The sequence below is a fragment of the Ambystoma mexicanum genome, chromosome 10 (assembly GCF_040938575.1).
Source record: "Ambystoma mexicanum isolate Mex_15411 chromosome 10, UKY_AmexF1_1, whole genome shotgun sequence".
In the NCBI taxonomy this organism is placed as follows: Eukaryota; Metazoa; Chordata; class Amphibia; order Caudata; family Ambystomatidae; genus Ambystoma; species Ambystoma mexicanum.
The window spans coordinates 8,790,697-8,813,631 of NC_090932.1; the positions used below are offsets into that span (position 1 = coordinate 8,790,697).

The 22,935-nt window shown below is 51.1% G+C and overlaps 1 protein-coding gene across 5 annotated transcripts in view; it reads right to left on the minus strand.

Annotated features, from left to right (window-relative positions):
• OPA1 (OPA1 mitochondrial dynamin like GTPase) overlaps positions 1 to 22,935 on the minus strand; it is a 1,475,337-nt gene that overhangs the window by 480,636 nt on the left and 971,766 nt on the right. The window lies entirely within an intron of this gene.

A 22,935-nucleotide genomic window follows, 5' to 3' on the forward strand; every position in this document is an offset into this window, starting at 1 on the left:
AAAGGAGAGAAGCGACCTTGCCCTTTTCGAGTCTGACCCGTAAAACCTCCATAGAAGGAATCGTAAGACTGCGAACAATAGCCATTGTGTGTTGCAGCAGGTGTCAACGGCAGACAAGGCCCTTCTCTGCTGATAACCAAGCCAGGGGAGACGCTTGCCACAGTGGTACCGGCCTTGACTTCAGAGACAAGAAAAGCCAAGTGGTTCATCACAGCCAATGAGTCGAGAGGAGCGCCGATAAGAAACCGAATTGTGTTGAACGAAAGTAGCAAGCGGCTGATTAAAGAAAGTACAAAGAACTGTTCATACGCAAGGGGAAAGCCAGCAATAGAAGAGTCAAGCACCACGTGGGTGCTCAATCAGGCAACTCTGGGCGATTAACCTGTTGTTGAAACTACCTCTACCAGAAGCTCTTTAGAGAAAGGCGAGAAGGGGGTCAAAGTGGTCATACAGGGGTTTAGTTAAATCCGCTGAACAGTAGAAAGCCTTTGACCGACAGATGATTGTGAAGCTAAGGGAAAGCGAATCCCACATCGTAAAGTTGGCAAGAGTGAACCCGATGGAGGGATGCCGATGAAGGGGCGAAGCCAAAAGTCCCCATTAACAGTGTGTTCACAAGAGTGAACCCAGCAGATGGATGTCCACAGAGAACCGTTTAAAATGACGAACAAGTTATTTACCATCTGGTAACGTTCTTTCGACTGGATGTTCCTCCAACGTATTCCACATCTTTGACATGTAATGTCCACAGCTGAGCACGTCGGAAACTTTTTCGGCAGAGGGCGTCCTGCGTCGATGGCGTCGGGTCAATTTCCCTCAAAGGCCTCCGTCGAGGATGACATCAAAGGATGTTATAAATAGGACGCACGGCGCCCGTAGCCTCAGTTTAATTTTTTTCCCTCAGCCTGCTTGACTGCACATAGCCTTGCGGAAACAGAAGCTGCAATCGCATAGGAAATTCTCCTGAGGGGCAGGCTGGGAGGGCGATGTGGAATATGTGGAGGAACATCCAGTCGAAAGAACGTTAGTTGGTAAGTAACTTGTTCTTCGAATGGATTCCACACCTTTGACAGACACCCCAAAGCAGTACCAGTAAATGGAGGAGGGAAAAGAATTTAACGTACCCAATTAGATTGCGGAATAAAGAACTGCCTTCCCAAAGGCCATATCGTGACCATGGATTCTACCCAGGGAATAATGTTTTACAAAGGTGTGGATGGAAGCCGATGTAGCAGCATCACAAATATTCCTAATAGGAACACCCCTCTGGAGGGCGGTGGAAGTAGCCACGCCCCTAGTGTAATGAGCTCTCAACCCTTCAGGAGGGTCCTTACCCGCCAATCAATAACATTCCGTAATGGTGAGGATAATCCACCTGGACAAGGTCTGTTTGGCAACAGCCTGGCCCAATCGGTATCCAGCATATCCTACAAAGAGTTGATCGTCCACTCTGAACCTGGACATCCTAGAAATGTAAAAGCTCAGAGCTCTCCTAGGATCCAACCGATGGGAGTTGCTCCTCTTCCTTACCAGGATGAGGGGGAGGGTAGAAATATGAAAGAACCACCTTTTGACTCAAATGATATTCAGAAACTACCTTAGGTAGAAAAGAGGGACGTACTAGCAGTACAACCCTGTCCTTGTGAAACACAGTAAAGGGTGGATTAGATGACAAGTACCCGCAACCAAGAACACAGTCTTGAAGGACAGTAATCTCAAAGGACAAGAGTGCAAAGGTTCAAACAGAGCACCCATGAGAAATTTCAAAACCAAATTCAAATCCCAAACCGGCACCTGGGAAGGTTACAGCGGGAATACATTAGTCAGTCCTTTAATAAACTGAGAAATCCAAGGAATCTTAAAGTAAAAACATTCTTCAGACGAGCGCTTAAAGATAGACAGCGCCGCCAGGTAACCTTTAATGGTACCAACTTGAAGGCCCCTGTGGGCCAAAGAAAGTACGAAAGACAAAACCATAGGAAGGGAACACTGAACAGGATCAACATTGTGATCTCTGCACCAGTCGCATAATTTACGCAAACAGTACAGGGATTCTGATGCAGGCTGCCTGGCCGAAAGCAACACCTCCATCAATTCATCTGGGAGGTCCCAATACTTCTACCTCAACCTTTCAGATACCAAGCGTGAAGGTTGAGAGTCTTGACCTCTGGATGGAGAACCTGCCCCCTTCTCGCCCCCCTCACCCCCTTGTCACCTCGCTCGCGCAAGAGCAGATCCTCTTGGCAGGGAAGCCGGTGTGGAGGACAGATGGACATTTCTAGAAGGTCCGGGTACCACGCGCTCCTGGCCCAATCCGGAGCAATGAGGATCATGTGGGAACCAAACCTCTGTAACCTCCGCAACACTTCAGGAATGAAGGGGACTGGAGGAAATGCGTACAACAGTGGGAATTACCAATCCACCACAAACACGTCTCCTGAGGCTCATCTTGGAGGAAATTCCCTTGAGCAGAATCTCTCGCACTTCCGGTTGACACTGGTGGGGAAGAGATCCACTTGCGGGGTTCCCCAAAGGGTGAAGATTTCCTGAAGGACTTCCTGAGCCAACTCCCACTTGAGGGAGACCATGCTCTGACTGCTCAGAGCATCCACCGCCACATTTTCCGTCTCCGGCCAGATGAACTGCTGAGATCGAAATGTACTGCTGGATGGCCCAGAACCAAAGCTGCATTGCCTCTCTGCACGAGGGAAGTGACCCTACCCCCCCCCCCTTTTTGTTGAGGTAATGCATGGCCACTGTGTTGTCCATGAAGATCAGGACACTCTTCCCCCATACAGAGGGCAGAAAAGCCGTCAGGGCTAGCCTGACAGCCCACAGCTCTAACAGATTGATGTGGAGTTTGGACTCCGACGAAGACCAACAACCGCTGGTGGTCAAGTTGTTGGCAGGAGCACCCCATCCTTTGAGGGAAGCATCCATCACTACCGTCACCTCCGGCCACGGTTGCCAAAACTGTTCCTCCTTCATCAAGTTCCCTTCGTTGGCCCACCACAGAAGATCCTGGGAGACCGAGAGCGGAATCTGAATGGGATCCGACATCTTGCCGGAGAACTGGGCCAACTGCAGGAATCTCATCGCAGCCGGGCCTCTGGCACCAGAAAAATGCAGGAGGCTATGAGCCCGAGCAACCTTAAGAATTCGAAAGCCGGGAGACTCTGGGCATGTTGAAACTTGTCCACCATCTGCACAATGTGATGAGCCCTTACCTTGGGAGGCGAACACTTCCCCCAAGGAAGTGTCTAGAACAGCCCCGATGTACTGGAGCTGTTGGGAAGGTGTCAGATGTGTCTTCTTGAAATTTAGGGAGAAGCCCAGCCTGTGGAGGGTGCGGTAGGTGACATCTAGAGGATCCAACGCCAGCTTGGGAGAGTGCACCGGTTCAGCCAGTCGTCCAGGTAGGGGTAGACGCGAATCCCCCCTCGCCGGAGGTAAGCTGCCAATACCACCAATAGCTTGGTGAAGCCCCTCGGGGCGTAGGTCAATCCGAACGCCAGGACCCGAAACTGAAAGTGCGGGTCGCCAGCCACAAACCTCAGGTACTTCCTGTGCTTGGGATGAATCGCCACATGAAAGTAAGCATCCTTGAGGTCCAGATACACCAACCAATCCTGAAGTTGAAGGGCCTGGAGGACTTGAGAAAGAGTGACCATCTTGAACTTGTCCTTCCTGAGCAGTTTGTTCAACCAACGCAAGTCCATGATGGGTCTCATTCCCCCGATATTCTTTGGGATTAAAAAATAAGGGGAATACCATTGCTTGTTCCTCTCTGCTACAGACAACAGTTCTATAGCACCTTTCTCCAGCAGGCTCAAGATTTCCTGCGCAAGGAGCAGATCCGGAAGCTTCAAAAGAGTTTACCCGGTGGATTGTCGTGAGGCCGCTGAAGGAGGGAAGGCACTAGCCGTGGGCAATGGTATCCAGAAGCCACGAATCTGAAGTAATGGCACGCCATTCTTTGAGATGCTGAGACAGTCTGCCCCCAACCAGCAAACCATGGGACATGGCCTCATGACTGTTTAGAAGCGGCTGCGGCAGTGTCTGAAGGCAACAAGGCAGCTGCCAGAGCAGCTTTGGCACTACGATTTCCCCGACCACCACGGGTACTCTTTCGCTGGCTCCTTTCACTGGCGGCCCCTCTCGTTCTACCAAAAGAGGAGTAGTAACGAAAGGAACCTCCCCTCCACTGCTGTCCCCTAGGACGAAAAGGCAGAGGTTGACGCACCGCGGCGCTTAAAGATTTCGCCGCAACTTTTGAGGTCTGCAACCTCTCAAGACTCTCGTCAGCCTTGCTGCCAAACAAATGTGCACTATCAAAGGGCATGTTGAGAAGACTGGCCTGCACATTCGGAGCAAACCCAGACTTGAGGGGATTCACACATGGCATCCTTGCCATCCTGCACGAGAGCAAGGAACCCATCCCTTTCTTCCTCCTCAAGAATATGCTCAGGCGCCAAAGAAACAATTCCACAGAGGGAGTGAAAACCTTGCCAAGGCACACGTGGAGTTGGCCGATTTAAGGGCCATGCTCCCAGCAGAAAATACCTTCCGGGCCCAACCGTCTAAGCGCTTGTCGGCCCTATCCAGAGGGATGGTAGGGTACGCCGCCTGCCTCGCGCTGGCCGTAGCCGCCTGAACCATCAAACTCTCGGGAGTGGAGTGAGTAGATAGATAGCTGGGGACATTAACAGAAGGGCAGTATTTCTTATCAACAGCCGGAAGAGATTGCAGGGACTGCCAAGGAGCTGCCACCCTTTTATGCAAGGTGTTAGGGAGAATTCTCTGTTAAGGCTAATTTCCCAAACCTAGTGAGTCCCCCAGCAGCTTTGCTGGATTTTTGGGGTTTATTTTTTTCTCCTGCTAAGACTGAGACTCTTTTTCTCCCACTCTTAGACATGATTTGAGATCTCCTTTGACTTTGTAATGTGTTTAATGGGCTATGGGGTCTTTTACTCCATAGGGTTTCATGTGTTTTTGGTAAGTGTGTTACACAGCACCCTCAGTGCAGTAACACAGGGGTGTCATAGTGACCCCCAAACATAGACTCCATACCCTGGGACTGACTACTGTCTCCCAGGGCATGTAAAGTCACCATTGACTTTACTAGTCTTAAATTGTGAACAGAACCAGAACAAACCATCCTATTGTGGAAGTACTGGTAAGGGTAATTAGATTGCCCCTGGGTCTGTTTTTCGAGGGGGCACTGTGCAGTCCCCCCTCGTCGAGTTTCTGGCTGGTGGCAGTGGTTACCATGCGAAATATTCCACCGGAATATTTCCTATGGGATTTTCCCATTCATTTTAAACGCACCACTTTTTGGTGCAATGTTAAAGATACCGCCGGGTTATTTATTTAATATTTATTCCCCGGTTGCGTCTTTTTGCCAGGACTCTGTTTTAAAATGGCATTTGTGTTCGCCTCTGTAACTCCAACCCAAGTCGAGCCCTTTGTTCCACTTTTTGGCGGGCTTCTCCACAGAAGCCTCCAAAAGTGGTGCCACTCTTTCTGGGTCCACAGGATGTGTGGGAGGGGGGTTTAGGCACCCTGGACTGAGTTGCCCAAGTCGCACTCTTGTGTGATTGGCCCAGTGGTGAGCCGCCCGGATCACCACTTAGCATGTTTGAGTGACAGCTAGGACTGATGAATGGGGGTTTTCTGCATAAAAGCAGGGCTTTGGGGACTGGAACTTCAGAAGTCGCCACAGGACCAAAGAATCCGAAGAGGGAGAAGCTGAGCCGACCTGCAACGACGACACCACCGATGGAGCCCTGCTGAACAGTCTCACCACTTCCCAACGACAGAGAAGATCTTCCTCCCGGAGAGTCTTCTTCCTCTGAGCTGGTGGGGATAACCAGTTCGCCCTCTTTTTGCCTTCCTGGATCGTCTCGTGGTCGAATCGCCCGTGCCAAGCACCCCGGCGGCTGGATAACCACGCTTCACCACTACCACGAATAAAAGGGTAGTACCTTTTAACCGGGAAACTCTGCGGCAGGTTTCTTCCTTGGCAGTGCAACGACCTCCAGCTTTCCTCCACGTCGAGATCTCCTCTTCCCCTGGACGAAGCACCGACTTGCAACCGCTGCCAGGAACAACTGCCCCCGCTGGAGCTTTCTCACCATTTCAGGTACTGAGTCCCGCCTGGTCTCCCTTGCAACAGACTGTTCAAGGTGTCCCGTAAATCCTTGACCTTCTATCCTGGGGTGACTTGGGACCTACTAACTTTTCCTGACTTGGACCAACCCTTTTTGAACTCTTTGCAACAACTCCTTAAAAGTACTATTCAACTGTGTGATCTTGGACACATTCCGCCTTGCTCTCTACAAGAGTGGGCCTGGCCTATGACTTTCTTGCTCCTCAGTAGATTCTGCCTTTTCTGACTTGCTCTGGTTCGCCTAAAGTGTTGGTATTGTGTATGTTCCTAATTCTGCCTTTTTCCCCTCCCTTTTTAATTAACTTATTGGAGTGCCATCTTAGGTTAAGCGCTCACCTCTGTCTGAAAATAAGTGGTATTTTAACTAAGACTTGTTCAATAAGTGATCAGGGATGTATATATATTAATAGAGACTGTGTTTGCACTTGCTTGCCATATTAGTGTTAGTGTATTTTACAAAGTGTGTTTTTAAATAAATAATTATATACTTTTATACCCAAGCTCTGGTCAGTGTTTGCTTGTGCTACTGTATTTTGGTACCTATCTTGTATACTCTATATACTGTCTAACTCTTCTTGAGAGAAGTCTGGGTGCTCAGCCACAGCTACCAGGTAAATCTGGGTGCTGCAGACTGCTACCAATTGGGTTTACTGCCAACACCTGTAGTCTTAAGTCTTTTGCAGTGGTCCCTAAGGGAACTGCACAGGTTTCTGCCTAACACTGGTGTACAGCTGTGGGATATGTATTGAGTATACATTTTAGTGTGCTTATAGATATCTTAGTGCAACTAACCACAAAGCTTAGCACTAAAGTTTATTTTCTAACCTGTCAACAATGGAAAGTTATAGTCTAGAGTCCCTTGCTACAAAAACTGCTCATTGTTTAAGAGTTCTCTGTAAGGATAAGAATCTCCTGACTAAAGGCAAGAAAATGGAGCTAATAGAAAGGTTGTTAGCAAACCAAAGTCTGGATGATGGGTCTGAGGAAACCACTCTCCCAGAGAATGTAGATAACAGCAATGATATTGATCCTAGTATTGATAATCTTGAGTCAGAACCAGAAGAGGAGGGTGAGGATGATGTAGTTGTCCCCCCCCCCCCAAGGCCTCTACCTGCTCTGCCAGCTGTACCTACTGGACCTTTGCCAGGCCCCACAATTAGTCCTCAATGTCTTGAACTAGAGAAAATGAAACTTGAATCGGAGTTTAAGAGACTTAATGCTCAAACAGAACAAAGGTACCAAGAACTAAGGCTCAGAGAAATGGAGCTCAAGCATGAGCTAGAGATGAAGAAATTGTCTGTTGAAAATGCTTCTCTCTCCGGATCCTCTAGGAGTTCCAGTCCCAAAAGACCCCGGATGCCTAAAGAGCTTGTGGGTATGTATGAGCCTAAGTTGGATGTGTTGGATTGGTTGAGTTTGAGTATAATCATGGGCTCCAGAACATTACAGGAAATTAGTTACTTTCCTGGTTGTTCTCTAGGCTCCCCCCTGTTGCAACTGATGTGGTAATGGCGTTGGAGGAGGAGGATAGAAAGGATTATGAATGTTTGAAGCTAGCTTTAATAGCTAGATTTGGGAAGACCCCTTCCCAGTACCTTAAGAGGTTTAGGACCCTCAAAAAGAAGGATGGTACCCCTTGGTCTACCTGGGTGAGTGAAAGTTTGAAAAACTTAGAGGGATGGATGGAACAAGTTACTTACCTGTAACTGTTGTTCTCCAGCATGGGTCTGGCATGGATTCACATGCTCATAAATATTCCCCGTCGTCAGGCCGGGAATCCTCAGTAAAGAAAAAATCACTATCAGTTTTGTTTCAGATCTGTCTTTCTTAGTAGTAACCAATCACTGATCTCTGGGTCATACTGCCCCCAGCCAATGACTGCCCTCTACCTAAGCCCCTCCCCTGGCAGCCATCCTCATATTTGGTCGCACGTAAAGTGGCAGTATGACCAAGTGAAGAGGGGAAGGAGGGAGGGTTCGCATGTGAATCCATGCCAGACCCATGCTGGAGAACAACAGTTACAGGTAAGTAACTTGTTCCTTCTCCAGCATGGGGTCTGGCATGGATTCACATGCTCATGAATATAGGAATACACAGCAGTACACACATGCACAACCACGGGAGGTGGCAAGGCTCAACATTAAGCATTACAACAACTCAAAATTAAGCATCTCTTACCTCCTCACCAGGCTCACCTTCAAGCGAACAGGTTGCGCAGCACTGCTTGGCCGACCTTGGACTCCTCCCTGGAGTCCCGATCAACGCAGTAGAATCTCGTGAAGGTGTGCGTCGACCTCCACGTAGCAGCCCTGCAGATGTCGAGCAGGGGCACACCAGACAGGAATGCCGTGGTAGCAGCGATCGCTCTGGTCGAATGGGCTCTCGGACGGCCGGGCAGCGGTCGGTTTGCCAACCGGTGACAGTGCATGATGCAGCCAGAGAGCCATCTAGAAATGGAAGCCTTCGAGAGAGCCTTCCCTTGATTCACAGGTCCAAAGTTCACAAACAGCTGTGACGTCTTATGAAAACTCTTCGTGCGGTCCACATAGAACTGAGCTCTAGCCACATCCAGCGAGTGCAAAGTCCTCTCGGCCGGAGACAAAGGCGACGGGAAGAAAACTGGCAAGACCAAGGGCTTGTTGAGGTGGAAGTCCGACGGCACCTTGGGCATAAAGGAGGGGTGCGTCCTCAGCACCACCCTCGTGTCGTGAAAAGTCAAGTATGGAGGCTTGCAAGATAGGACCTGGATCTCTCCCACTCATCGTGCGGAGGTGATGGCCACAAGAAATGCTGTCTTCCACGACAGGAACTTCAACGGCGCCGAGTGCATAGGCTCGAATGGGGCCCCCCATGAGCCTGGTCAGCACCACAATGAGCTCCCAAGCCGGGGCAGGGGCCTTCACCGGCGGGAACGATCGGAATAGTCCCTTCATAAATTCCTTCACCAGGCGATGAGACCACAAGGACGCCCGTCGTGTAGTTCTGGTGTATCGGGAAATGGCAGCCAGATGTATTTTGATGGAGGCGTGAGCCAGTCCAGCTTTGGCCAGCGACAGTAGGTACGGCAATACTTGAGGGGCCGTAATCCGCAGGGGGGTTCATCTTCTGTGCACGGCACCAGACAGAGAACCTCTTCCACTTATGTCCGTAACATTTGAAAGTCAAGGACGCCCTGGCTTTTGCAAGAACCTCTCTGCAGTCAGCCGGGAAATCGTATCCTCCAAACTCTAGTGCTGCAGGAGCCAAGCCTGCAAGTTCAGCAACACCGGGTCGTGATGGAAAATGGTGCCTCCTTCTCTGGAGAGAAGAACCGCGTCTGTCGCCAGCTTGATAGGTGGGGACGCCGACAAGTCCAGAAGGTCCGGGAACCAGATCTGTCTCGGCCACGCCGTGCGACGAGGATCATCCTGCACCTGGACCTCTTGAGCTGGTTGATAAGACGGGGCAGCAACGGCAACGGAGGGAACGCGTACAGGAACAGGCCGTCCCAAGGAAATGAGAAAGCATCACCCATGCTCCTCGGCTGGGCATACCTGCTGGCGAACCTCTGGCACTTTGAGTTTGTCGCCGTCGCGAACAGGTCGATCTGGGGTTTGCCCCATCATTGAAAAAGCCGATCCACCTGGTCCTGGCGTAGTTCCCACTCGTGGCATGAGCGCAGCTCCCTGCTGAGTGAGTTGGCGATGGCGTTTTTTATTCCTGCCAGGTGGAAGGGAACCAGAAACATCCCCTGGGCGACGGCCCAGTGCCACAGATCCTGGGCCTCCTTGGAATGGGCTGGGGATCTGGTGCCTCCCTGCTTCCGGATGTAGAACATCGTGGTGGTGTTGTTGGTGAAGGTCCTCACCACTTTGTCCTTGAGGGACGGAAGGAACGATTTGAGCGCCCAGAACACGGCTCGTAGCTCCAGGATGTTGATGTGAAGAGACCTCTCCTCCGGGAGCCAGGGGCCTCTTGCGTGGAGATCTCCGGTGTGGGCCCCACATCCCTCGAGGGAGGCTTCCGTCGTTACCGTCGCCTGATACGCTGGGGCCTGAAAGTCCATGCCTGCCGAGAGGTGCGCGCGGGCACCCCACCATAGAATCGCCCGACGGAACTCCTCGTCGAGCGGGATCCTGTCTTCGAAGCAGCCCGCCGCTTAAATCCAGCGGGCATCGAGGTACTCTTGTAGCGGACGCATCCGAAGTCTGCAAAGGGGCAAGAGGTAGATGCACAAGGACATTATCCCGAGGAGGGACTTGATCGACCTCACTCTGGCCACATCCGTGGCTAACAGGCGCTATACCTTGCCCAAAATGGCCTTCGTCCTTTCTTCCGACGGAGATGCCAATCGCTTCACTGTATCGAGCTTCGCTCCCAGAAACAGTGCCGCCTGCGACGGGACCAGATGGGATTTGGGGTAGTTGATGGCGAATCCCAGCTCCGTGAGCAGGCGGACTGTCCTCGCTGTGTGTTCGACGGCGCGTTCTCTTGACCTTGCATGGATTAGCCAGTCGTCCAGGTAGGGGTAGACGTGGATTCCTTGCAGGCGCAGCCGCGCCGCCACCGGTGCGAGGCACTTGGTGAACACCCTGGATGCCGACTTTAATCCGAACGGCAGGGCTCTGAATTGGTAGTGACGCCCCTGGACTACGAATCTGAGGAACTTTCTGTGACCCTTTAGAATGGGGATGTGGAAGTAAGCATCCTCCAGGTCCAGTGACGATAGGAAGTCGCCCTCCTCCAGCTGTCCCAGCATGTGCTGGAGGGTGACCATCCTGAATTTCTGCGCTTTGATGTACTTGTTCAACCGACGCAGGTCTAGGATGGGGCGCCAACCGCCTGTCTTCTTTCGGACGAAGAAGTATCTTGAGCATACTCCGGAGCCCCGGAGCCTCTTGGGGACGAGCTCGATGGCCCCCTTCCTGAGCATCGCCCTTACCTCCAACAGCAGTTGAGGGACGTGATTCTCCTTCCTGGCCACGGGAGGAATGCGAGTACACTTCTTTTGAAATTCCAGCAAGTGTCCGCGGGCCAGGGTGTCCAGCACCCAACGGTCGGTGGAGATGGACTCCCACACGCTGACGAACTACCGTCAGCCGGCCTCCCACCGGGTGCTTCGGTGGGGGCCCGACGCAACGACCGGTTCAGTCCTGCTTGGAAGAGGCCTTGCCGCCTTGGCCTCCTTGCCGACGGCGGCGAGACCCTCCTTGCTTGCCGCGGCCTCTGTAGGCCTCCAGTAAAGACTGGTAGGGGGTGTCTGTACTTCCGCTCTCTATGGTAGAGGAGAGGCACAGAGGACCCCAGCCAAGATTCTCTATTATTGGTACGTTGTCGAGATATCAAGGCCTAGCTTCTCAGGAGGTGATGCAGGCTGGTTCTTAAGTACAGTGTAGTCCCCGAACCCCCACAAAGGAATGTCCACACACTGTATTACTGAAAACACAGTCTGTATATAATTAATATTCAAAGGTAGGTACACGATCACAATAACGCACTTTGTACTCGGAAGTCAATAATGATAAATATATACAATTCTAAAGTGGTACCACCAATGTTATCGAATCTCATTAAAGTGCTGCATCAACTGTACGGTTAAAATGTCACACAGATCAATAACGAGGAAACCAGCAATAGAGATAGGAAGGAACGCAAGATGGTTGGAACAGTAGGCATAATGCTGGCCCCAACCACTAGGCACAGTTCTGTGTGGAGATCCCCCCCACCACCTGGGCAAACTGTAAATAAAGATATATAGCACAGGCCCAGTCCATATAATGTTCAATAGTCTTACTTCCTCCTATTAAGGTTTTACCCCCTCCCCCCCCCAATGTACCTGGTGGAGTAGAGTTCTCCAACGATGCGTCGACCGATCCTTCTCGAGTGACTCCCTTTAAGGCAGGAGCCACGGATCGTCGAGAGGTGTCGAGGAACTCGGCGTTCGGTGTCGGGGAATCGGCGGCCCTTCTTCAGTGCCCTCCCTTTAAAGCAGGTGTCACAGGTCATCGAACGTCCAAGGTGAACAGGTTGAACTACGGCAGTGAAGTGGCAGCTTCGTTCCTAGCGGTGCTCGTCGACGACAGAGCCCGGGCGTCCTGTAAGGAAGAGGCGTGCGGGGCACCTCGGTGACAAAAGTGATGAAGAACTGTGGCCCAGCAAGGGCGTCGAGTCGTCGGCGTCTCTGTGGTCTTTAGGTGCCGGGAAACCCACAGGTGGATGCTCCTCGGCGCGTCGACGGTCGGGCCTTCTCCAGCGGGAGACAAGCGGGTGACGATGCAGACGAGAGCGTCCGATGATCAATTGAAGTTCTTAGGCAAACGGGAGCACAGCGGCTCCGGTCGGCGACAGCGGTCGTCGACAGTGGCGGACAACAGTCAGAGTGCTTCTCCTTGGAGTTCCGCAGCAGTCCCCGTATCGGGTCGGCAGCCTGTCGTAGGTCTGTCTACCAGGGAGCTTTGGCAAAGATCAGCTGTGCACAATGGTCCCTCGTAGCTCGGGAAGAGGGCGCCTTACCAGATCCTCTCTGGGTCAGTCCTTGGAGGCACAACAGCTTTCAGATTGTGAAGGAGAGCAACAGCAATTCTTCTCGTCCAGCAGGGCTTCAAGGTCAAGCGTCAGTTACTCGTCGTAGTGGACTTCAGCATCTGAACACGATTCCTAGCAGTGAGAGGTCCCCAGATATACAGTTGATCTCCCATTCATTCCGCTGGGTCACACTCAAGCATCCAATCACGACTAAGGGCATTCATGCAGGCAGGCAGCCAATCAGACACACAAGGTATTCAGGCCATTCACTTCTCTCCAGACACTCAACAAGTTATGCGTATTGGGACAAGTACCGAGCCATTCAACACTCCAAGCTGCATTCGTACCGGTTTCGGGCAGGGCTGTCTTAGCCATTATGTCAACCACCAGATACTAGACATCCACAACACAGAATGCATATTCGTCACACACTCTATTCACCCAGGTCCCACCCACAGGAGGTACCCACAACATACATCACCGGGAAGGCTCCAGCTAGTCTGGCCGGGCCTTCAGAACAACACCATATATGGCACTTCCATCCAACAGCCAGTCAAGGGGAAGGGACAGAGTCAGGGCTTCCCAGGACTTTGGGAAAACAAGGTAATGGGTAATAGAAAGCAAGAGGCCACAGGGGCCATCTTGTTTTCCATCAGGAATCAACTGATCCCAATGGCAGGGCCGGGGTATCACAAAATGGAGGATAATCCGCGCACCTGTCGATTTCAGCATGGAGCTGCCACCAGCCCATACCCTGCTCTGTGGGCCACCCGCAGGTGCCCAAAAACATACACTAGGGGCACAGGGTTGTACCCCCACCCATGGGTGCCATAATGGTATCCCACGGGTCCGTTCACCAAACCAAAAGAGAGCTGCACCGCCAGGAGTCCCACATGAACTCATGCACGGAAAACACGACAGAATACACGATAAAAAGCAGTAAACGACAAGGATACGGAGGCCCTGTCCCTCCGATGCATTTCCAGCATCACACCTTCTGCGACGAGGAGCGGGCCGCCTGGCGGTAAGTAGAAGAGCTGCCGCTGGATCCCTTGGAGGCTCCCTGTCTGCCTCCAGAGCTCCGATAGGGCCGCTGTTGCTGAAGGACTCCTAGGGCTCGGGCTGTTTCCGTGTCTGTCTTGATGGCCTGGAGGGACTCATCCACCGTCTTTCCAAACAGGTTGTTGCCATTGAATGGCATGTCCAAAACTCTGGTCTGGACGTCCTGGCGAAAGTCCGTCACCTTGAGCCATCCTCGTCGTCGGTGGCAAACCCCGTTGCCCAGTTGCCGAAAACCGGTATCGGTTGCCACCGTTATGGCGTGATCTGACGCCACCTCTCCTTCCTGCAGAATCTGTAGGGCCTCCGCCCTCTTGTCGTCCGGTAGGAAGTCTAGCAGGAGAGCTATCTTGAACCAAAGCTCCCTGTCGTAACGGGCCACAATCGCTAAGGCATTGGCCGCCTTAATCATCGTGGCCGAGATGACTCGTCGTCCCATGGAGTCCAACTTCTTGCCCTCGCTGTCTGGCGGGGAAGTGGAAGTTGAAGCCGCCGCACCCGCTGCTTTCTTCTTGGCCGCTGCCGAGACGACAGAGTCCGGCGTGGGCTGGGCCCTGAGGCACAAGGGGGCAGCATCGGGGACCCGGTACTTCTTCTCGTACCTGTCCCTCTTGGCGGTTGTCATGGAAGGGTTCTTGAGGATAGCCAGTCCCTCGCCCCAGTTGTCGTCGAGCAACGGCACCGCGAGGACCGTCTTTCTCTTGGCCTCTCGTTGTTGGTAAAGAAACACTTCCTTTTTCTGTTCCTCAGGGCAGAGCTGGAAGAGCTTGGATGCCCTGGTTATCATGGCGTGAAAAGAGCCAATTTCGTTGGGTGGAGAAGCACGAGGGGGTGGGAGGGTGATGACGGGATGTCCATTGCGTCATCGCCGCCGTCCGTCCCCGTCACTGTATCCGTCGCCGTATCCTCTCTAGGGTCCGGCGAGGAGGATGAGGGGTCCACAAGCCTCGCGGGCACGAAGGGCGAAGCAGAGTGGACTCTCCTCTGCTTGTTCGGAGGGCTTCCCGACGGGCCTGGTTCTGGATCCTCCGTCGGGGTCCGTGGTAACCTCGTCCTTATCTCAGTACATAAGGATTGGATCGCCAACAAAATGGGTGCCGAGCTATCCTGGGGCTCGGGTAATGGCTGCGACGGACGGGATGGCTGCTCCACTGGACCCTCGTCATCGCTATCTTCGATCACATCAGCAGGAACCGTCCCCTGGGATCGAACCTTCTTGAACCTCTCGTTAAGGCCTATGAACCTCTCGTTGAGGCCTTTCACGGTTTCCACCGGATACTCCTCGGAGGCTGAATCCGAGTCCGTAGTGGCCACCGGCCCCCCCCTCTTATTCCGCCGGGGTCTTCACGGGGGTCTTAACGATGGTCTGTAAAGAGGATTTCCCTCCATGGCGGCAGGGAAACTCTGGGCCCCGAGGTCGCCTCCACTGGCGTAGCTTCTGCCGGCTTCGCCAGGGCCGCTGCAACAACTTCGATAGAGGCCTTAGCCGGTTGGATCAAGGCCCTCACCACCTTAGGTGAGTCCTGGGCCTTCGCTTTGGGGGGAGGGTCATCGCCTCGCTCCCCCTCGGCTCCCTTCGAGATCGACCGGGGCCTCTCCAGAAGCTTACCCGGGTTCTCGGACTTCCTCTTTCCCGAAACAGAGCGCTGGCTCGTGGTTGATCGTGCCAGGGAAGTCGCCCCTGCCTGGCAGCCGAGGAGCCCGACCTTTCGGTGCTCCCGGTGCCCGCGCACTCGTGGTGCTTGGCCTTCTGTTGGGCCCCCGTCGCTGGGGCGCCCTCACAGGACTTAGAAGACCACTCAGACTTTTTCTTTGCCTTCTCACCTGCTGTGCCCTTCTCCAGCCAGGCGGCGAGCCGGGAACGACGATCTTGCTTGGTCTGTTCTGACAGGTTCTTGCAGAACGCACAGTCCTTCTCCACGTACGTCTTGTCCTCATGAAGGCAGTAGAGACATCTCGAATGCTCGTCCTCCTTGAAAACATTTTGCAATCCGCATCCTGGGCAGCTCCTGAACAGCTTGGATCCGGGCGTTGAGCTTCCCTTGTCCTGGGCAATGTCCATTGAGGTAGGCCACAGATGTTCTGGAATCCTCCAAGAAGCGTAACTTGATGAAAACTTCACCCTTGAGGGGCGTAGAAGAATTCCGAAATGGGTCCCCGTTATCGGAAGTAGAAACGGTGGAGTTTGAGGCTCGAATAACCGAAAAAAGGAGAAAATCTCCTGAAAAAATGTGAAAACGCAGTAAAAGCTCGAGAGCTAAACACGAGGACTCCCAACACTTGAACGTGCAGTAAAAATCTGAGGATGGCTGCCAGGGGAGGGGCTTAGGTAGAGGGCAGTATGACCCAGAGATCAGTGATTGGTTACTACTAAGACAGACAGATCAGAAACGAAACTGATACTGATTTTTTCTTTACCGAGGATTCTCGGCCTGACGACGGGGAATATTCATGAGCATGTGAATCCATGCCAGACCCCATGCTGGAGAATAAGGGTTACAAGGTGAACACTTATGAGGGAATGAGAAATCTTATAATGTTGGAGTCAATTTATGATGCCCGCTCTCCTGAGCTCAGACAGCACTTGGCTGATTCAAGGGAATTAAATTCCAGGAAGCTAGCTAAGGCTGCCGACTTGTGGGTTGCCAACAGGGCTACTCACAAGGATTCAGGGGTCACTCAGAAAAAGGATGAGGGAAATCAGCCACCAAAAGGGAACCAAGAGACTTCTAATACCTCCCAACCTAAAGAGGGCCCCAAACAAAATAACCAGGGTAAGCCCCAGGGTAAACCACAACAGGCTAGTCTACCCTCTGGTCACAAACTAGAAGGAGGTCAGACCAAGCCACCCTTTCAGAGAGCATTTGGAACATGCTATCTCTGTGGGGCCACTGACCATATCAAAGGAGATCCCAGATGCAAGGGTAAACCTGCAGGGATCAGCACAATCTCCTTAGCCTTCACTCCTGAGGAGGAAGTCCAAATGGCTAGTGCTCACTTTGAAGTCTTTGCTGAAGAACCTTTGGGTCTTCGAGCAAGTGTAACAGTCCATGGGTCTGGTTAGTGATCAGAATAGGAGCGTGTACAACTCCATACCAGAAAACTCTAAAGTTTATTATGTGGACAGTGTTCTTGTCAATGGACAGGATACCCCTGCCAGGCGAGACTCTGGGGCCATCAGAACAGTAGTGGATGAAAGCTTTTTCAGTCCTGAGGATGTTGCTAAGGCACCCAAAGGTCCCACTAAGATGTCTGGAGGCCCTGTCCAAATGGTTCCAATTCTACCAGCCCTCATTCAGTGTAATAACATGACAGTGAGGATTCCTGTCAGTGTTCAGACTGAGGTGCCTGGGAGAGTCCTGTTGGGGAATGATCTAAGAACTCTAGGAGTAATATCCAGTACCCCCAGGCCTCCCAGTATGGAGACCCAGAACCAAACCAAATTGGCTAGAGAGGCCACCTTAAGGAACCACTCTAAGCCTGTGGGAACCTCTACTGAGAACCCCACTACAAGCCCTGGTGTTGGTAAGTTGACCTCTGACCCAGGCATATTTAAGGCTAAAATGTTAGGGAAATGGGAGCCTGAACCAAGCTCCATCATTATTCACCCCAGTGTTAGAGTCTGACTCCCCCTGCTTCTGAGGAAGGGGTGGATAGACCAAGTGGACCCCTAACTAGGCCTAAGAGAACTGGTAATTCTCAGTGCTGGTGGAAAACCAGGAAAGAAAAGTCTAAGGCCAAAAACCTTCAGACTGTTGGACCTTCTACTGAAGACTCCAACTCAAATCCCAATCTTGGGAGTGAAACTCCTAAAGTAGGTAAGGGTAGATCTAAGAGGAAGGAGAAGCATGTACCTTGCTTATCTTCATCCCCTCCAACCAAGAGGCCCAAAACCCAACCTTCTACCAACATAGAAGTGGTTAGGAACTCTGGAGGCCTCTCTAGATCTAAAGGAATCCTTTATAAGGGCCCCTTGAAAAAGCCTAACACAGGTTTAGAAGTTGTATCAACTTCTGAGGGACTGGTCAACCAGATCCCCTATAGTTTCAAAAAGACTGATGTTCCTCCAAGGGTTTGTAGGCCATATAGCTAACAAAGGAAAACCTTTGGTTTGACCATAGAACACAGGTCAGGGTGTCTCCACCAAAATGCTGATGGTCTCTCTAGGGTGTTTATAACCGACTAGAGGTATGAGATTCATCCAGGAGTGGATTAAATCCTCTTGTCCCTTAGTCTGGGGGGGGGGGCGGCAAGTGTTAGGGAGAACTCTCTGTTAAGGCTATTTTCCCAAACCTAGTGAGTCCCCCAGCAGCTTTGCTGGATTTTTGGGGTTTATTTTTTTCTCCTGCTAAGACCGAGACTCTTTTTCTCCCACTCTTAGACATGATTTGAGATATCCTTTGACTTTGTAATGTGTTTAATGGGCTATGGGGTCTTTTACTCCATAGGGTTTCATGTATTTTGGTAAGTGTGTTATACAGCACCCTCAGTGCAGTAACACAGGGGGTCATAGTGACCCCCAAACATAGACTCCATACCCTGGGACTGACTACTGTCTCCCGGGGCATTTAAAGTCACCTTTGACTTTAGTAGTCTTAAATTGTGAACATAACCAGTACAAACCATCCTATTGTGGAAGTACTGGTAGGGGTAATTAGACTGCCCCAGGGTTGGTTTTTCGAGGGGGCACTGTGCAGTCCCCCCTCGTCAAGTTTCTGGCTGGTGGCAGTGGTTACCACAAGAAATATTCCACCGGAATATTTCCTATGGGATTTTCCCATTCATTTTAAAACGCACCACTTGTTGGTGCAATGTTAAAGATACCACCGGGTTATTTATTTCATATTTATTCCCCGGTTGGGTCTTTTTGCCAGGACTCGGTTTTAAAATGGCGTTTGTGTTCGCCTCCAACTCAAGTCGAGCCCTTTGTTCCACTTTTTGGTGGGCTTCTCCACAGAAGCCTCCAAAAGTGGTGCCACTCTGTCTGGGTCTACAGGATGTGGGGGGAGGGGGGTTTAGGCACCCTGGACAGAGTTGCCTCGGCAACTCAAGTCGCACTCTTGTGTGATTGGCCCAGTGGTGAGCCGCCCAGCTCACCACTTAGCATGTTTGAGTGACAGCTAGGACTGATGAATGGGGGTTTTCTGCATAAAAGCAGGGCTTTGGGGACTGGAACTTCAGAAGTCGCCACAGGACCAAAGAATCCGAAGAGGGAGAAGCTGAGCCGACCTGCAACGACGACACCACCGGTGGAGCCCTGCAGGACCGTCTCACCACTTTTCCCAACGACAGAGGAGATCTCCCGCCGGAGAGTCTTCTTCCTTTGACTGGTGGGGATAACCAGTTTCACCGTCTTTTCGCCTTCCCGACGTACCTCGTGGCCGCCTTGCCTGTGCCAAGCACCCCGGCACCCGTGACACTACGTTTTATCACGACCGCGAACAAAGGTACCACCTTTAACCGGAAAACTCCACGGCTGGTTTCTTCCCTGGTAGTGCAACGACCTTCATCTTTCCTCCAAGTCGAGATCTTCTCTTCCCCTGGATGACGACGCAACTTGCACCCACTACCAGGAACAACTGCCACCGCTCGAGGATCCTTCCCACTTAAGGTACCGTGTCCCGCCTGGCTTCCCTTGCTACCGACTGTACGGGGTAGATTTAGCCCCCGGCTTTCGAACCTGGGTTAGCCTGGGACACCCTGGCTAAACTTTCCTAAGCCTCTCTAAACTCTTTTTGAACCCTCTGCAAGACTTTCTAAGCCTAGTGTAACTGTGTGATCTTGGGCGCATTTGTGCTCTGCTCTCTCCAAGAGTGGGCCCAGCCTTTGGACTTTGGCTCACCAGTGACTTTTGCTCTTCTGCCTTGCTAACAGTGTTCCTGAATTTTAGAGTGGTGTACCTTTCCATATTCTGTCTTTTTCCCTCCCGTTCTCACAAACTTATTGGAGTGCCATCTAGTTAAGCGCTCACCTCTGAAAATAAGTGGTGTTTTACAGTGACTTATCTGATAAGGAAAAAGGGGTGTATATATTACAATAGTAACTGTGTTTAGAATATTTTACAATAAGAGTGCTGGAGTGTTTCAAACAGTGTGTTTTTAAATAAATAATTATATACTTTGATACCAAAAAAAAAAATCTGGGTGGTACAGACTGCTACCAAGTGGGTTTACTGCCAACACCTGTAGTCCTAAATCTTTTGCAGTGTTCCCTAAGGGAACTGCACAGGTTTCTGCCTAACACCGGTCTCAGCAAGAACAACATTTAAGGCACTTATTTCTTGTGTTTAAAGCCTCCATGGAATGGGCCCCAAATATTTGCAACACAAGATTTAGCTTTCATTCCTGCCACACACCCTTAGATGTACGTACTCCCACACCCTAGCAAGCGTCCAAATTAATGGGTCAAAGGCAATGGGATGTTCTCTCCAAGTCAAAGCAATTAGGCTTTGGAACTCTCTTCCAAAAGATCTTACATCAACCGCACATCTCTTAAGCTTAAAACGTATCTACTCTTGTGAAAATCCTATTCAAACTATACCATGGTTGCTCTGCACTTTGCATTTCGATGACTTCTCTGGCCGTAGGTGCAGTACCAATTCCTTAGATAGTGCACTCTTGAGCTACACCACTCAGTTAAAGTTTGAGAACAACATGCGTTTCATATCTATCACAATAAGGACTATGTGGGGGAATGCAATCTATTAGAAATGTATTTTCATTTTTTACCCTCACAAAAATCTTTTTTATTGTCCGCAGACATGGCTGGGTGTGTGCTATGTTTAAGACAGGACCAGTGGTACCTAAGGGAGGGTTCTAGAGAGACAGATGCTAGCAGACACCGCATTACTAGTCTCAATGACTGACCAGCAGCAGGTGGGTTTATGGACACTAAGCTGAGCAAGAGCAGACAGTGGGAACTACAGGACAGTAACCCTCCAGATAGCAAAATGGGCAGGCGACCACGCATGACAGCATGCTACAGGTAGAGTACATATGAAGAAAAAAAAAACAGTTTCGAAGTAGTTCATGTTGAGGTTAGTCCACTAAAGTTCTGACTTTGAAACTCGATTGAAACAGAAAGGGAATTTGAGAACTTAATTTAACATTTGTGCTATTGTGCAAATCACTTGCTCCCGTGCACTAAAATTGGAATGAAATATCAGACAGAACTTTTCGGTGTGCTGTAGTGTCCTAATGTGGACTGCCTGGATGAAAGCGTTGATAGGGCAGCAGCACTCAAAGGTAAGCAAACGCGGGCGCAATGCATGTAGCAGCTGAGCTCGGCTGGAAATGAAACACGCATACATCCAATAAATGAAGGATAGTTGTGTAGAAAGAGATCCTACTCATTGGGACGCCTGCTCCTCGTTCCCCCACACTCTCTGGCCAGACTCCTTGGGTCACCTCACTTCACCCACCTGCGAGGCAAAAATCCTTGGGATCATCTTTGACTCCTCTCGCTCTTTCTCTCCACACATGACGAACCTTGCCAATTAGTCCAACTTTCAGCTCCATCTTCTCAGGGGCATTCTACCTTTCCTCACTTTGCCCCAGAAGCTCACTCTCTCCAGAGCCCTGGTGTTGCCTAGGCTTGATTACTGCAACAGCCTCTTCCTCAATCTGCCTCTTTCCTCCCTTCTTCCCCTTCAACTAATCCAGAACAGGACTGCAAGATATATCATTGGCCTCAAGCCCAGAGAGCACATCTCTGTACCCCTAAAATCTCTCTACTGGCTCCCGGTGACCATAAGGGTCAAATTCAGGACCCTTTGCATCATCCACAAGGCTGTCTCCGGCCTAGGACCGCTCTACCTCCCTAAATACCTCCAGGCCAGAGCCCTTCAGCTCTCTGACTCAAACTCTCTGGAGGTCAAACGTTTCTCCAAGCAGAGAGTGGGAGGTAGATCCCTTTCCTCGGCTGGCTCCTCCCTCTGGAACGGCCTTGCCACCCCCCCACCAAAACCCTCTCAGACTTGAGCCAGGTCTTCCAAAGTTCCGGAAACTTCTCAAGACTTTCCTTGTCTCCTCTTCCTTCCCTCTCCCCCTCCCATGCCAACTCTTGCTCTGCGACTGGGGCCTTCCGGTTCCCCCAGCATCCTTTGCCAGCACTTGACTCAAGTGCCCTTTACCAGACTAGCCCAACGTGGTTCTCCCTGTCCACCGCACTCACCTGTCCCCTTTCCCCCATTTTCCCCTGCCATTTGCCACCTTGGCCCGCCCAGCACTTCCCCGTGCCCCTTCCTTGGGGTCACCCAAATCCTGCACTTCTCCCTCTACCCGCTCCCCCCCTTGAACTTACCACCTTTTCAAACACTTGTTTATAAGCACCATACAAATGTCCAGTAAATACAAAATAGTCTGGAGAAGAAGAAAACACATGATTTCAAGTGGAAATCCTTATTGGCAAATTCCAAGTAAAATGCATGCCCATTGGTTTCAATGCTGAAAGGTCACAAACTAACAATGTGTGCTATTCCAGTTTCCCACTCTAGCTTTACCATTTCAACCAGATAGCCTGTTTCACAACCACCCTGCTCTCTTTTCTGTTAGCAATGCTTTGGCACATAGATGGTGCAAGCTCCACCAAATGCACCACAACCACAAATGACTAAAGGGAAAAATGTATTCGATGCACTTGACCCGAAAAATGGCATACAATAACATGTTGCTTGCAGATGCAGTTGCATGATCTTTATGCTCTCAATGACAGAACCCGGGAAATGTTAAGCACTGATGGACAAGGTGCTGAAGGTAGCGCTGCCGCAGGGAACAATGCTGATGGAGTACAAACTGCAACAGAGCTTGAACAGGGATTGGGGGCAGAATTCAAATTAAAAAGCATTGCGTCGCGGTCCAGACACTGGCTGCAGAGGGTGAAATCATTATCTGAATGCTCATATGTGAAAGAAGCCCTCTTGGTAGCACAACCAAAGTCATATTAGTTACACAATTCATAAAAGAAAGGTGGTTGGGCCAAGCCAGGAGACACTAAGGGGTGACATTGGGTCCAGCACCTTACATCACTGAAGCATTGCTTGCCTATATTCTGCTAGTCTAGAGTGTTGGCAGGAGAGAGAAAAACAATAAATTAATCTGACTGCATTAGTATTTGGCTCGTCAGCCCACTGATCAGTAACAGTCAGTCAGGATTTTAAGAAATGAGTGATATGAACTTTAGTCTTCACTGAACTGACCAGCACC